Below are 12,409 nucleotides of genomic sequence, written 5' to 3' on the forward strand. Positions count from 1 at the left end.
GAACCCCCTTCCTGGTGGCCGCAGCGCGCCGCGGGAGGCAGAGAGAAGCTTTGCAGTGGCTACTTCACTAAAGTGAGTAAAACCTGGATGACTTCAAAGACCGTCTCCGCTTGGTTATTCCCGCGCGGCCCTGACCCACCATCCCTCCACTCAGTTCATTCCGACACTGCCCTGAGGCCTACTCCGCCTGTGGGGAGTTGTTCCAACCAAGCTGCCAGAACATCAGCCTCAGAGGACTGTTGCAGCGCTGGTGGCTCCTCACCAGAAACCACAGGTGGCGTAGTCGAATAACCACTCATCAACAAGCCCATTATTTTCATGTGACAGCCCTGGGCACAGACCAGGTCGTGGCCACGACGACATCCCACACCGCCATCCTACATTGGCTCAGCTCCGGGTACCCCACCGCTCAGGGAGGGCGTCACAATCATGTCTGAGGTCAATTTTATAGACCGCTCAGCCTATGACTGCAACATAGGCTTGTGCCTAAGCTTGAGCTACAAACCTCATTACCAAATAATTAGCACGCTGTATAAACTCTTCCCGACAGTCCTAAGCAACGGGATTCTTACTCTACAGAAAAACATCAACCATAATAATGGATAGGCCCCATTTATTAATGTCAACGGTCTTACCACTGACATGAGAATAAAGGATAATGTCTTCCCTTAATTTCTCAGAGACTAATAAATGACTACAAAGTAGTTATCGATAGAGTCCCATCGGTGTTTATAGACATGTGCAGTCAGGCCTGAAGCATGGCTGCTTCCATTGATCACTTTAGTCTGTTGTGTCCATCCTACAGTCATTTCTCTTGTACATAGAACTTTATTTAGGAATTGCATCGTTTTTTCATGTCTTGAATTACAGAGCCTTCAGGTCACACTTTCCTGGTGTTTTCTTTCCTCAATATAGGAATATTAAGTTTTCTACACATCAGGGAGGTTTATTAATATCAATATATCATACAATTGGTGCGCCTCTGCGGTACATACCATACGATACTAGAATTTCCCTTGGGATGAATAAAATGTATCAGTGTAGTATGTAGCATAGAATGCAATACTCATAAATCTTGAAAAGGGCTTAACAAATATGGTGCCTGACAATGCAAGGTACAAAAGTGGTATAAAATGTGCTAAATCAGTCAAGCTCTATGTAACTTTGAAGCCCCCCTACATTTTTCATTTTACTTCAAATTTTTTTTTTACAACTTGCAGAAAAATATTCAACTTTTTGATGTCAGCGGGGCGGGAATCTGCACAAATTCCCCAACTATATTTAGTATATTTACCTAAGAAAACTATTGTTAACACTCCATTCTTATATATGCATTGAAATGAATGTGACTCGCCCCCAGGGCCGTGGGGTACTCGGCAGCCGAGCCTCTGGTTGCCGGTATAGGGGGAATATCACAGTGGCTGGCCTGGTCCGTGACCCAGGGCGGTCAGTGCAAAAGGGGGTTATTTTTAAGGCATTTGGATTTGTCGTGACGCCACCTGTGGTGTCTGGTGAGATTCACCAGAGTTGCAACAGTGCGTTGTAGTGCCGGTGAAGGAAATGGACAGAGGCAGTGCAGTGCAGTCATCCAAGATTTTACTCACAGTTCTTTAGACACTTCACAGGTGCACTAAACAGGTAAAGGGCTCCCGCGCCGTGCTGCGTTCACAGGGCAGAGGTTCAATCCTTCCTCAGGCAACTTGGGAATACCTGGCAGAACCCCACTTTCTCGTGTTCCTATTTTGACCGTCTTTACTCTGGTCCTTCTCCCTCCTGCTCTGCGCTGCCCACTCTCAATCCCGCTCGGGTGCTCTGAAGTCCTTCCTGTACATTGGATCCGGGACCTACTTGACCCTCCTGGGGATTAGAATGCCGCAGCGATCCCTCGGTCTTCTGACAGATGCGGGGCGTACGGGTGCCGTCCTGCACGCGCCATACCCCCTGGTATCTTTCTGTAGAACGGAGCCTACTACCTGCTCCCCTCCGGGGCCTTCACACTTGGCCCTAACCGTGGAGCAGATCTCCTAATGAGACTCTACTCCCCGACTGTTCCTCTGAACAGTTGCAAAAAGAACTTCGGCACTCCATACATGAAAATATAAGAAATATTGTATCTAGACTAAAGTCACTTTGAAAAATGAAGGTTTTTTGCGCATAATTTGGCCAATTTATGTGTGCCCATCAACCACGACAAGGTCACCTTCGTATGATGGGAAACTACGCTACGCTACCACTGGATATGCCACTCTTGGGCTGTAAGCCTGTATGGACAATATGTCTATGCTTGGGCTTTTAACCTACAGTGTATGGGCTGCCTATCTTATAATAGTTATTGTTTCTGTGAAAAACACGAATGTCAAAAACAGACATCTGGATGAGGCCTCTGACTGGTTATGAAATCACCGCAATGAATCCCAAATTCAACCCCTTAAAGTGTGACAAAGATGTCATCTCCGTGTGAAAAGTGAGGAGTGAAGCTTACACAGAAAGCCGGGCATGGGTTTAAGGAGGCAAACAACACAATAGGGAGGAGCGAGCTGTAAGTCAGAGCTAGGCCTCAGCTTGGTTTACATGTTGCTAGGCGGCAGAACTCGCCCGTCAGCAGTGTACAGTGAGCGACTGCCGTGCATGAGAGCAGGACGGTGCACACTTCATCTGCTGCTTCTGGTAAATATCTTTACTGCATTCGGCTTTTAATTACAAATTCAAATTTTGAGATTTTAGGGTTTTATTTCTCGCCTTCTTTTAAATTTCTCAGAAATTGTGGGTTTTTTTTAGCATTGGCCGTAGATTAACAACTTTTAGTGGGGGGCAAATTTGGGACTTTTTGAGGCAAGTTTTGAACTTTTTAAGGCAAGTTTAAGACTACGTTCCCATGATGAGCTTTTGGTGCGTTTTTGATGTTGCAGAAGTAGGGGTGAGCGGACTCGTGGAAGTTCAGGTTCTGGTACCAAACCCGAAGTTTAGTCCAAAGTTAGGTTTGGGTACCAGAACTTTACTCGAGCTTGAAGCTGAACCCGCACCCCATTGAAATGTGTAAGGACCCAAACTTTGGAGCTGGAAAATTCTCTCTCTCTTTTAAATTCGGGTTCGCTTATCTCCATGCAGAATATCTGCACCATTTCGGCACCTATTATTTAAATTAGGTTACTTGCGTTTTTTAATTGCGTTTTTGTGTGCATTTTCATCGCGTTTTTCACGCTGCGTTTTTTGTCTGTAGTGTGTCATACTTTAAATGAAGCAGCTTTGTTTTTGATACTTCCTGTTTTTTTACTTTGACAAAACTTTAATGACATATTACTTAGGTGTGGATTATTAAATGTCTGTTTGATGCGTTTCTGACTTGCCCAGAGGGATATAGGGGGGGGGGACTCGGTACCTGGGCCTTGACCTTCTGTGGGATGTCACGGCGAATGGCTCCCGGGCCCATACCCTGGGGTCACTCTTAAAAAGGGGTTGTTGCTTGAAGGGATGAATAATAGTTTTGTCTCGTGACGCCACCTGTGGTTCCCGGTAATGGGTACCAGCGCTGCTGCAGACCTCTGGAGCAGATGTTAGGGCCATAGGCGGATTATAATGAGGTCAATCCGGGCTACCGCCCGGGGCCCTGGGCTGCCATGGGGCCCGGGGCTCCCTGGGGCCTGTGGCCGGATTGACCTCATTATAATGTGTGACAGGAGGGCCCGGGAGTTGGAAGATGTTATCTGCTCTGCTGTGTCCAGCGACGCTGCGAGGATGACTCATCAGCAACTGACTGTGTAAGTGCAGGAGAGGAGGCTCCGCTCACCTGCTTCGGCCTCCAGCAGAGCACAGAGCCAGCTTACAGCATGGCCACTGCTCTCCCTGCCCCCTACCCGGGACTGAATGTTACCTCTCCCCTCTCCCCCTCCTGCCCTGCAATTACACCAGAGCTCTGCAGTCGGGCCTCAAGAGGAGGGGAGGCTGCCCCACAGAGAAGATGGAAGAACCTGCATCATGTACAGAAAGGGTAAGTCCATGTGCACTGTGTGTGTGTTATATATATATATATATATATATATATATATATATATATATATATATATGTGTGTGTGTATATCTATGTATTTGTGGACCATAAGAGGGGCTCACTCGCTGTCGTGGCCCAGGCTGCTTCCCCTGTGCAGGACCGCTGGCACTTCACCTGACATGGCCGTGAGCTGTGCGGCTGTGTCTGGTATTAATGACACGGCAGGGGCGACACTGCGCCTATAATTGTGCTTGTGTATTGCCCCTGCCGCGCCATTACTACCAGACACAACCGCACGGCCATGTCAGGTGAAGTGCCGGCAATCAAGCAGCGCCAGAGGTCCTGCACAGATGCTGTAGAAGCAGCCCAGGCCCCAACGGCGAGTGGGCCCCTCTGATGGTCCAGGGCCATGTCTGTAACATGCCGGCGGCCCTGCACTGAGACATGCATGAGGAGCTGCTGGACAGGACAGTTTTATGTGTTTATAAGATATGTACGTATGCATGTGTCTGTGCGCATATCTGCGTACCGTGTGCATGTGTGCGCATATCTGCATATCGTTCGTGCGCACGTGTGCTGGCCTGGCCGCATCACAGCTAGAAGACACGGCCCTGTGTGCGGCAGTGTCTGGTAGCGTGACGTCATGCAGTGTGCCCTGCTTCTTACCACCAGAGAGGAGCTGGACGACTGGAGCCGAGCAGGGGGACGGTGAGTGATGTGTCAGTGTGTGCAGATATCATTGTGTGATATGTCTGTTTATATGTATTTTTGTGTTTCAAATGTGTTTAAGGCTAAGTGCCCACGATGCAGAAATGCTGCATATTTTTTCCGCTTCTCCCTGGCAGGAAAAACACATGCAGATTTTACATGTGTTTTTCCCGCCAGGTAGAAGCGTTTGTGAAGCGTCTTTGCATGCATTTCTGCATGCGGGTTATCAAGCACTTTTCCAAGCGATTTTAGCATCACTTGGAAAAGTGCTTGACAACTTGGTCACACTATATAAATCCATGCAACCGGCATATATAGTGTGACCAAGTAATAGTTAAAAAAAAGAATAAGAATGGTAAAAAGTAAAGATTATACTTACCTTCCGATGGCCCCCTGTCTCCTAGGTGATGCGTCCGGTGTGTTGAGCGGCTCACGGTGGTGTGAAAGGACCTTTCATGACGTCATTTAGTCATGTGACAGGTCATGCGACAGCCGATATCAGCTGTCGTGTGACCTGTCACATGACTAAATGATGTCATGGCAGGTCCTTTCACACCACGGCAACGCATACAACAGACCGGACGTATCGCTGAGGAGACCAGGGGCCATCGGAAGGTGAGTATAATCTTTATTTTTTTTTATTTTAAATTCTTTTTTTTTACAGGTACTATGGTACCCGGGTCTGGATGAGAGCCTCCTCTTCTCAAAATCCGGGTACCATCCGCACATTGAAACGCTTCATATCCGCGTGTGCACATGTAGTCATGCGGATATTAAGCGATTCAATGCAAGTCAATGGCGGCAATTACGCTGCGTGTCCGCAAAATTAATGGACATGCTGCGTTTTTTTCTGCAATGATAATCCGCATTGGAAATTTCCGCAGCATGTGCACAGCACATGCGGATTATCATTGGGGAACATGGGGCACGTAGTACCAAACGTTTTTTCAGCGTTTTCGCTGCGGAAGTTACGTGGCAAAAACGCTTGAAAAACGCACAGTGGGCACGCAGCCTATGCGTGTATGTATTTGTCTTTGTATATGTGTGTTTGTGTGTGTGCGGTCTCCTGCTGTATCTGGGGGGGGGCGCCGTGCATCCTCCGGCTGTATCTGGGGGGGCGGGCACCGTGCGTCCTCCGGCTGTATCTGGGGGGGGCACTGTGAGTCCTCCGGCTGTATCTGGGGGGGGGGGGCACCGTGCGTCCTCCGGCTGTATCTGGGGGGGGGCACCGTACGTCCTCTGGCTGTATCTGGGGGGGGGGGCGCCGTGCGTCCTCCGGCTGTATCTGGGGGGGGCACCGTGTGGCCCCCGGCTGTATCTGGGGGTGCGCCGTGCGGCCTCCTGCTGTGTATAGGAGGATTATGTGAAAGCTCATATTATACAGTATGAGATCCTACATACATAGGGGAATGTCCGCATACTTAATTGTGCTCAATATTAAGTCATACAATTAATATAAAAAAATAATTATAATTAATACGTTAATATTGAGCAGAATTAATTTCACGTGAACTATCACATGATCTATCAAAGGGGGATCATGTGACAAGTCATGTGATACATCAGGTGTGTGTGTGTGGGGGGGCCCATGCCGTCTAAACTGCCCGGGGCCCTTGCTACTCTTAATCCACCCCTGGTTAGGGCAGCTTGGTTGGTGTAGCTCTCCACAGGCAGAGCTCAGCTCAAGGGCCGCGTAGGTGCAGATGGCGATGCTGGGCGTTGTAGTGCAAGAGCGATAACGCAGCAGCAATAACTGACAGAGACAGTGGGGTGCAGTCGTCCGAGTTTACTCAGTTATTAGGTTCCTAAGGTTGCACTGTACAGGTGTCAGCCTCCCACGTCGCGCTGCGTTTACCAGGCAGGGGTTCAGCACTCCCTCAAGTATCTCAAGAGCACTTAACGGGACCCCTCGCTGTATGTTCCTTTCTTAGCCGACTTCCCGCGCTGGGTCTCTCCCTTCTGCCCTGCGCCCCGCCACACAAAGTCCCAATCAGGTACCTTGGGATCCCTCTGGGCAACTTGGAGTTCCCGGACCTTACTTGGTGCCCTTTTTCAGCGGCTTAGGTGCGGATGTGGAGCCTTCCTCCTGCTCCCACTCCTCTCTCAGTCTTGGGCATGACAGGCCAAACCTGCCTCCCGAACGGAGCTCCTGAAGAGCCTCCGCTCCTCACGTCCTCTCACTCCCTCTCCATCCGACTCTCTCCCTTCAGCTGCCTAAAAGATGGCGTCCTATATATATATATGTATCTTCTTCAAGTGCTCCCCTGGTCTGCGTCCTCCACCCACACCCACTACATGGTTCCCCCTCACTTTGGTTCCCCCCACTCCAGCCAGGGATGGGGCAGCAGAAAGCAGTGCATATTGCCCTTCCAGCCAGCCTGGAGTAGTGCAGTGTTGAGTGCAGGTGTTAGGGTCCCGGGCAGCAATCCATCCTTACCTGAGAGAAGGAGATGCCACACCTCTGGGTGAGGTGCAGTACCTCTGTGGCGACTGAACCCTTAGGGGCGCCACATTTTCGGCGCAGAAAAGTTCTAAAAACACATATGAATTTTTTACCAGAGGAATTTCTGCACCTAATGCAAGTCTAATGGGAAATTCAGCACAGAAAACTCAGCTTACCCGCAACAGAAATTTACTAAATGTACAATTGGGGGAGGAAGGTTGAACTTGATGGACCTAGGTCTTTATTCAACCTATGTAACTATATGCACTGCAGGTCAGTTTATGCAGAGTTAAAAAGAATCACAGTAGGTATGAGATTTCTAGAAATCCAATCCTCTTTGCTAGAACTGTAAGATGCTGCTTTTTGACGTTGCAAAAAAACACATCGTCAACAACTCACCAAAAGCTCATCCAGGGAATGTAGCCTAAACCTTTTGAAGCAAGTTCAGAACTTTTTGACTCAAATTTAGAAGTTTAGAGATTTTGTGATCTACGTTTAGTCCAGTAGACTGGTGACCGGTCCCTTTGTTGTAGATATAATATATACGCTATAAATGGAGTTTTAAGGCAATGTGAAAACTACCTTTAAGACATTCCAGAACACGGAACACTGATGAAAAATGTTTTTTGTTTCTACTACGCAAAAAAAAAATACCCCTTGGTCCTTATTCACACACATTTTTCTTTCAGTATTTTTAAAAAAGTTTTAATAAAATACCATTTAGATCCTGTTTATGGTATTTTTGTCAGGCGTGTTGGTGGTAATACTTTTCATATTGTATCATTTTGTCATTTCTGCATGTGTTTTTCTACAATGTTTCAATTGCTATTTGGAAGTCTATGGGAAAAAAATTAAAAAAGGTTTTCAGGGCATGGTTCATTTTTGGATTTTTGGAAGAAAAAAAAAAAGGATGCTTACCCTGCAAATGCCATAAAAATTCCAGAAGCCAAAATATATTTTATTTAGCACATGTAATATTTCAGTATGGACGTTAACCCCTTTACAACCCAAGGTGGTTTGCACGTTAATGACAGGCCAATTTTTACAATTCTGACCACTGTCACTTTATGAGGTAATTACTCTGGAACGCTTCAACAGATCCCCCTGATTCTGAGGCTGTTTTTTCGTGACATATTGTACTTCATGATTGTGCTAAAATGTATTTGATATCACTTACGTTTATTTGTGAAAAAAACGGAAATTTGGCGAAAATTTTGAAAATTTTGCAATTTTCAAAATTTGAATTTTTATGCCCTTTAATCAGAGAGATATGTTACACAAAATAGTTAATAAATAACATTTCCAACATGTCTACTTTACATCAGCACAATTTTGGAACCAAAATTTTTTTTCTATTAGGGAGCTATAAAGGTTAAAAGTTGACCAGCGATTTCTAATTTTTCCAACAAAATTTACAAAACCATTTTTTAGGGACCACATCATATTTGAAGTCACTTTGAGGGGTCTTTATCGCAGAAAATACCCAAAAGTGACACGATTCTAAAAACTGCACCCCTCAAGGTGCTCAAAACCACATTCAAGAACTTTATTAACCCTTCAGGTGCTTCACAGGAATTTTTGGAATGTGGAAGAAAAAAATTAACATGTTACTTTAGACCCAATTTTTTTTATTTTTGCAGGGGTAACAGGAAAAAATGGACCCCAAAATTTGTTGTGTAATTTCCCCTGGGCACGCAGATACCCCATATGTGAGGAAAAACCACTGTTTGGGCTCACGGCAGGGTTCGGAAGGGAAGGAGCGCCATTTGACTTTTTGAATGTAAAATTTGCTTGAATAATTAGCGGATGCCATGTTGCATTTGGGGAGCCTAAACAGTGGAAACCCCCCACAAGCGACACCATTCTGGAAACTAGACCCCTCAGAGAACTTATATAGATGTGTGGTGAGCACCTTGAACCCCCAGGTGCTTCACAGAAGTTTATAACATTGAGCCGTAAAAATAAAATTTTCACATTTTTCCCACAAAAATGTTTTTCAGCCCCCAATTTTGCATTTTCATAAGGGTAACAGGAGAAATTACACCATGCAGTTTGTTGTTCAATTTCTCCTGAGTAAGCAGATACCCTGTATGTGGGGGAAAACCACTGCTTGGGCGCACGGCAGGGTTCGGAAGGGAAGGAGCGCCATTTGACTTTTTGATTGTAAAATTTGCTTGAATAATGAGCGGACGCCATGTTGCGTTTGGAGAGCCCCTGATGTGCCTAAACAATAGAAACCACCCACAAGTGACACCATTTTGGAAACTAGACCCCTCAGGGAACTTGTCTAGATGTGTCGTGAGCACCTTGAACCCCCAGGTGCTTCACAGAAGTTTATAACATTGATCCGTAAAAATACAATTTTCACATTTTTCCCACAAAAATGTTTTTCAGCCCCCAATTTTGCATTTTCATAAGGGTAACAGGAGAAATTACCCCATGCAGTTTGTTGTCCAATTTCTCCTGAGTAAGCAGATACCCTGTATGTGGGGGAAAACCACTGCTTGGGCGCACGGCAGGGTTTGGAAGGGAAGGAGCGACATTGTAAAATTTGCTTGAATAATTAGCGGATGTGCCCCTGATGTGCCTAAACAGTGGAAACCCCCCACAAGTGACACCATTTTGGAAACTAGACCCCTCAGGAAACTTATCTAGATGTGTGGTGAGCACCCTGAACCCCCAAAGTCCTTTACAGAAGTTTATAACATGGAGCAGTGAAAATAAAAAATCAAACTTTTTCCACAAAAATTATGTTTTAGCCCCAATTTTTTTTATTTTCACAAGGGAAACAGGACAAAATGGACCCCAAAAACTTTTGTGCAATTTCTCCTGAGTACACCAATACCCCATATGTGGGGAAAATACAGTGTTTGGGCACACAGCAGAGTTCAGAAGGGAAGGAGCACTGTGTGACTTTTTGAACGCAAAATTGGCTGGAATCGAGAGAGGACGCCATGTTGCGTTTGGAGACCCCCTGATGTGCCTAAATAGTGGAAACCCCCCACAATTGACCTCATTTTAGAAACTACACCCCTCAAGGATTTTATCAAGGGGTACAGTGAACAATTTGAACCCAGCGGTACGACACAGAATTTGATAACATTAGGTCATCATATTGAATAAGTTGTCATTAGTCTTGAGCACAAGTGCTCGCTACTTGAGTTTGCATCGGGTACTCAGGTATGCACCATGTATCAAGGGTGCTCGAGTGACCTGCTCGAGTCCCCGCCCGCATGTTTCACGATTATTAGACACCCAAAAAAAAACATGCGGGGATCGCTCGTACATGACAGGCAATCCCCGCGAGGTTTTGTTGGCCGCGAAGCATATGGGGCGGAGATTCAAGCATGTCACTCGAGCACCCACGATACTCAATGCATACCCGAGCACCAGATGCAAACTTGCGCTCAACACTAGTTGCCATATCGTCATCTTTTTTTTTTTTTACTTTTGAAAAAAATCCCAACCCTAACCCTAGCCCAACCCCAACCCTAACCCTAACCCCAACCCTAGCCCTAACCCCAACCCTAACCCTAACCCTAGAACAACCCTAACCCTAGCACAACCCTAACCCTAGCACAACCCTAACCCAAGAGTTAATTTTTTACGCCGTTCCTTGTGTGATATAAGTGATTAGACAACTTTATTCTTCGGGTTGGTGCGACTACAGAGATACCAGAATCATATCGAGTTTTTATGATTGACTGCTGTCACACACTAAAAGACGCATTTTTTTGTAAAATCTAGTTTTTGCATCGCCATGTTTTGAGAGCTATAATTTTTCCATATTTTGGCTGACAGAGTCATGTGATGGCTTTTTTTTTGCAGGATGAGTTGACGTTTTTATTGGTTCCATTTTCAGGCACGTGACATTTTTTGATCGCTTTCTATTCCGATTTTTGGGAGGCAGAATAAACAAAAACCAACAATTCAGGAATTGTTTGTTTTTTAATTTTTTTTATTCTGCTCTGCGTGTGGTAAAATTGATAAGGTAGCTTTATTCTTTGGGTCAGTACAATTACAGGGGTACCACATTTTTATCATTTTTCTATGTTTTGGCGCTTTTACATAATAAAAGAAATTTTATAGAACAAAATATTTTTTTGCATCGCTTTATTCTGAGAGCTATAACTTTTTTATTTTTCGGCTGATGGAGCTGTATAGCCACTTGTTTTTTGTGGGACGAGATGACGTTTTCAGCGGTACCATTTTTATTTATATTCGTCTTTTTGATCGCGTGTTATTCTATTTTTTGTTTGGCGGTATGATGATAAAGCATTGTTTTTTGCTTCGTTTTTTTTTTTTTTTTACCGTGTTCACTGAAGGGGTTAACTAGTGGGACAGTTTTATAGGTCAGGTCGTTCTGGACGCGGCGATACCAGATATGTGTACTTTTATTGTTTTTTTTTTCTTCATAATAATATTTATTGATGGGTACATTATATTTTTATTTTTGGTGGATTATTTTTTTTATTTTTTTAAAAATAGTTTTACTAATTTTTTTACATTTTTTTTTTCACTTTCTGACAGTTTTTTTATTTTTATACTTTGTCCAACTCTGGGACTTTTACTTTTTTTACTCTGATCGCCTGCATAGCACAGGAATGCAGCACCATCCCTGTGCTATACAGGCTATCAGCGCTGCACAGGGAGAAGATAGTTTGGTCATGCACTGCGCATGACCAAAAAATCTTCCTGCTGTCTGGTGACCCGGATGTTGTCATGACAACATTGGGTCATTATGGTAACATCCGGGAAGCCTCGGCAGACAGTGCTGGAGAGCGGAAGAGGAGGTGAGTATCGCGATCACCTCCTCTTAGCCACTGCAATGCTGCAATCGACTTCGATCGCAGCATTGCAGGGGTTAATGTGCCGGGAGTGGTGCGGGACCGCTCCCTGCACATAATACCAGGTGTCAGCTGTGACAATCAGCTGACACCCGGCGGCGATCGCGCCCGCACAGCCTGTGTGCGAGCGATCGCAATGACGTATTAATTCGGGTCAGGCTCTTAAAGCCCAGGGCACAGACGCATATTAATACATCTTGGGCTTTAAAGGGGTTAAAGGGAACCTGTTCTGTTGTGCATGCAGTCAGATCTGTGGACAGCATGATACAGAGAAGGAGGAGCTGAGCAGAATGATATATCAATTTGTTGAAAAATATTCAGTATAACTTGTGTTTTTATTCATTGAAATCCCTGGTATTTGCATGCATGAGTCCAGTGGGTGGTCCTACTAGTGATTGACAGCTATGTCAGCATGCACTGTCA

The 12,409-nt window shown here is 45.4% G+C and overlaps 1 protein-coding gene across 2 annotated transcripts in view; it reads left to right on the plus strand.

Moving 5' to 3' along the window:
- Positions 1–2,571: 2,571 nt before the first annotated feature.
- TTC12 (tetratricopeptide repeat domain 12) overlaps positions 2,572–12,409 on the plus strand; it is a 195,327-nt gene continuing 185,489 nt past the window's right edge. For both annotated transcript variants that reach the window (XM_073656991.1, XM_073656990.1), the window contains exon 1: positions 2,572–2,667. The gene's annotated coding sequence lies outside the window, so the exon portion shown is untranslated. The remainder of the gene's footprint in view (positions 2,668–12,409) is intronic.

Source organism: Phyllobates terribilis, unplaced genomic scaffold (assembly GCF_046119375.1).
Source record: "Phyllobates terribilis strain yellow unplaced genomic scaffold, ASM4611937v1 Scaffold_12__6_contigs__length_324123572, whole genome shotgun sequence".
In the NCBI taxonomy this organism is placed as follows: Eukaryota; Metazoa; Chordata; class Amphibia; order Anura; family Dendrobatidae; genus Phyllobates; species Phyllobates terribilis.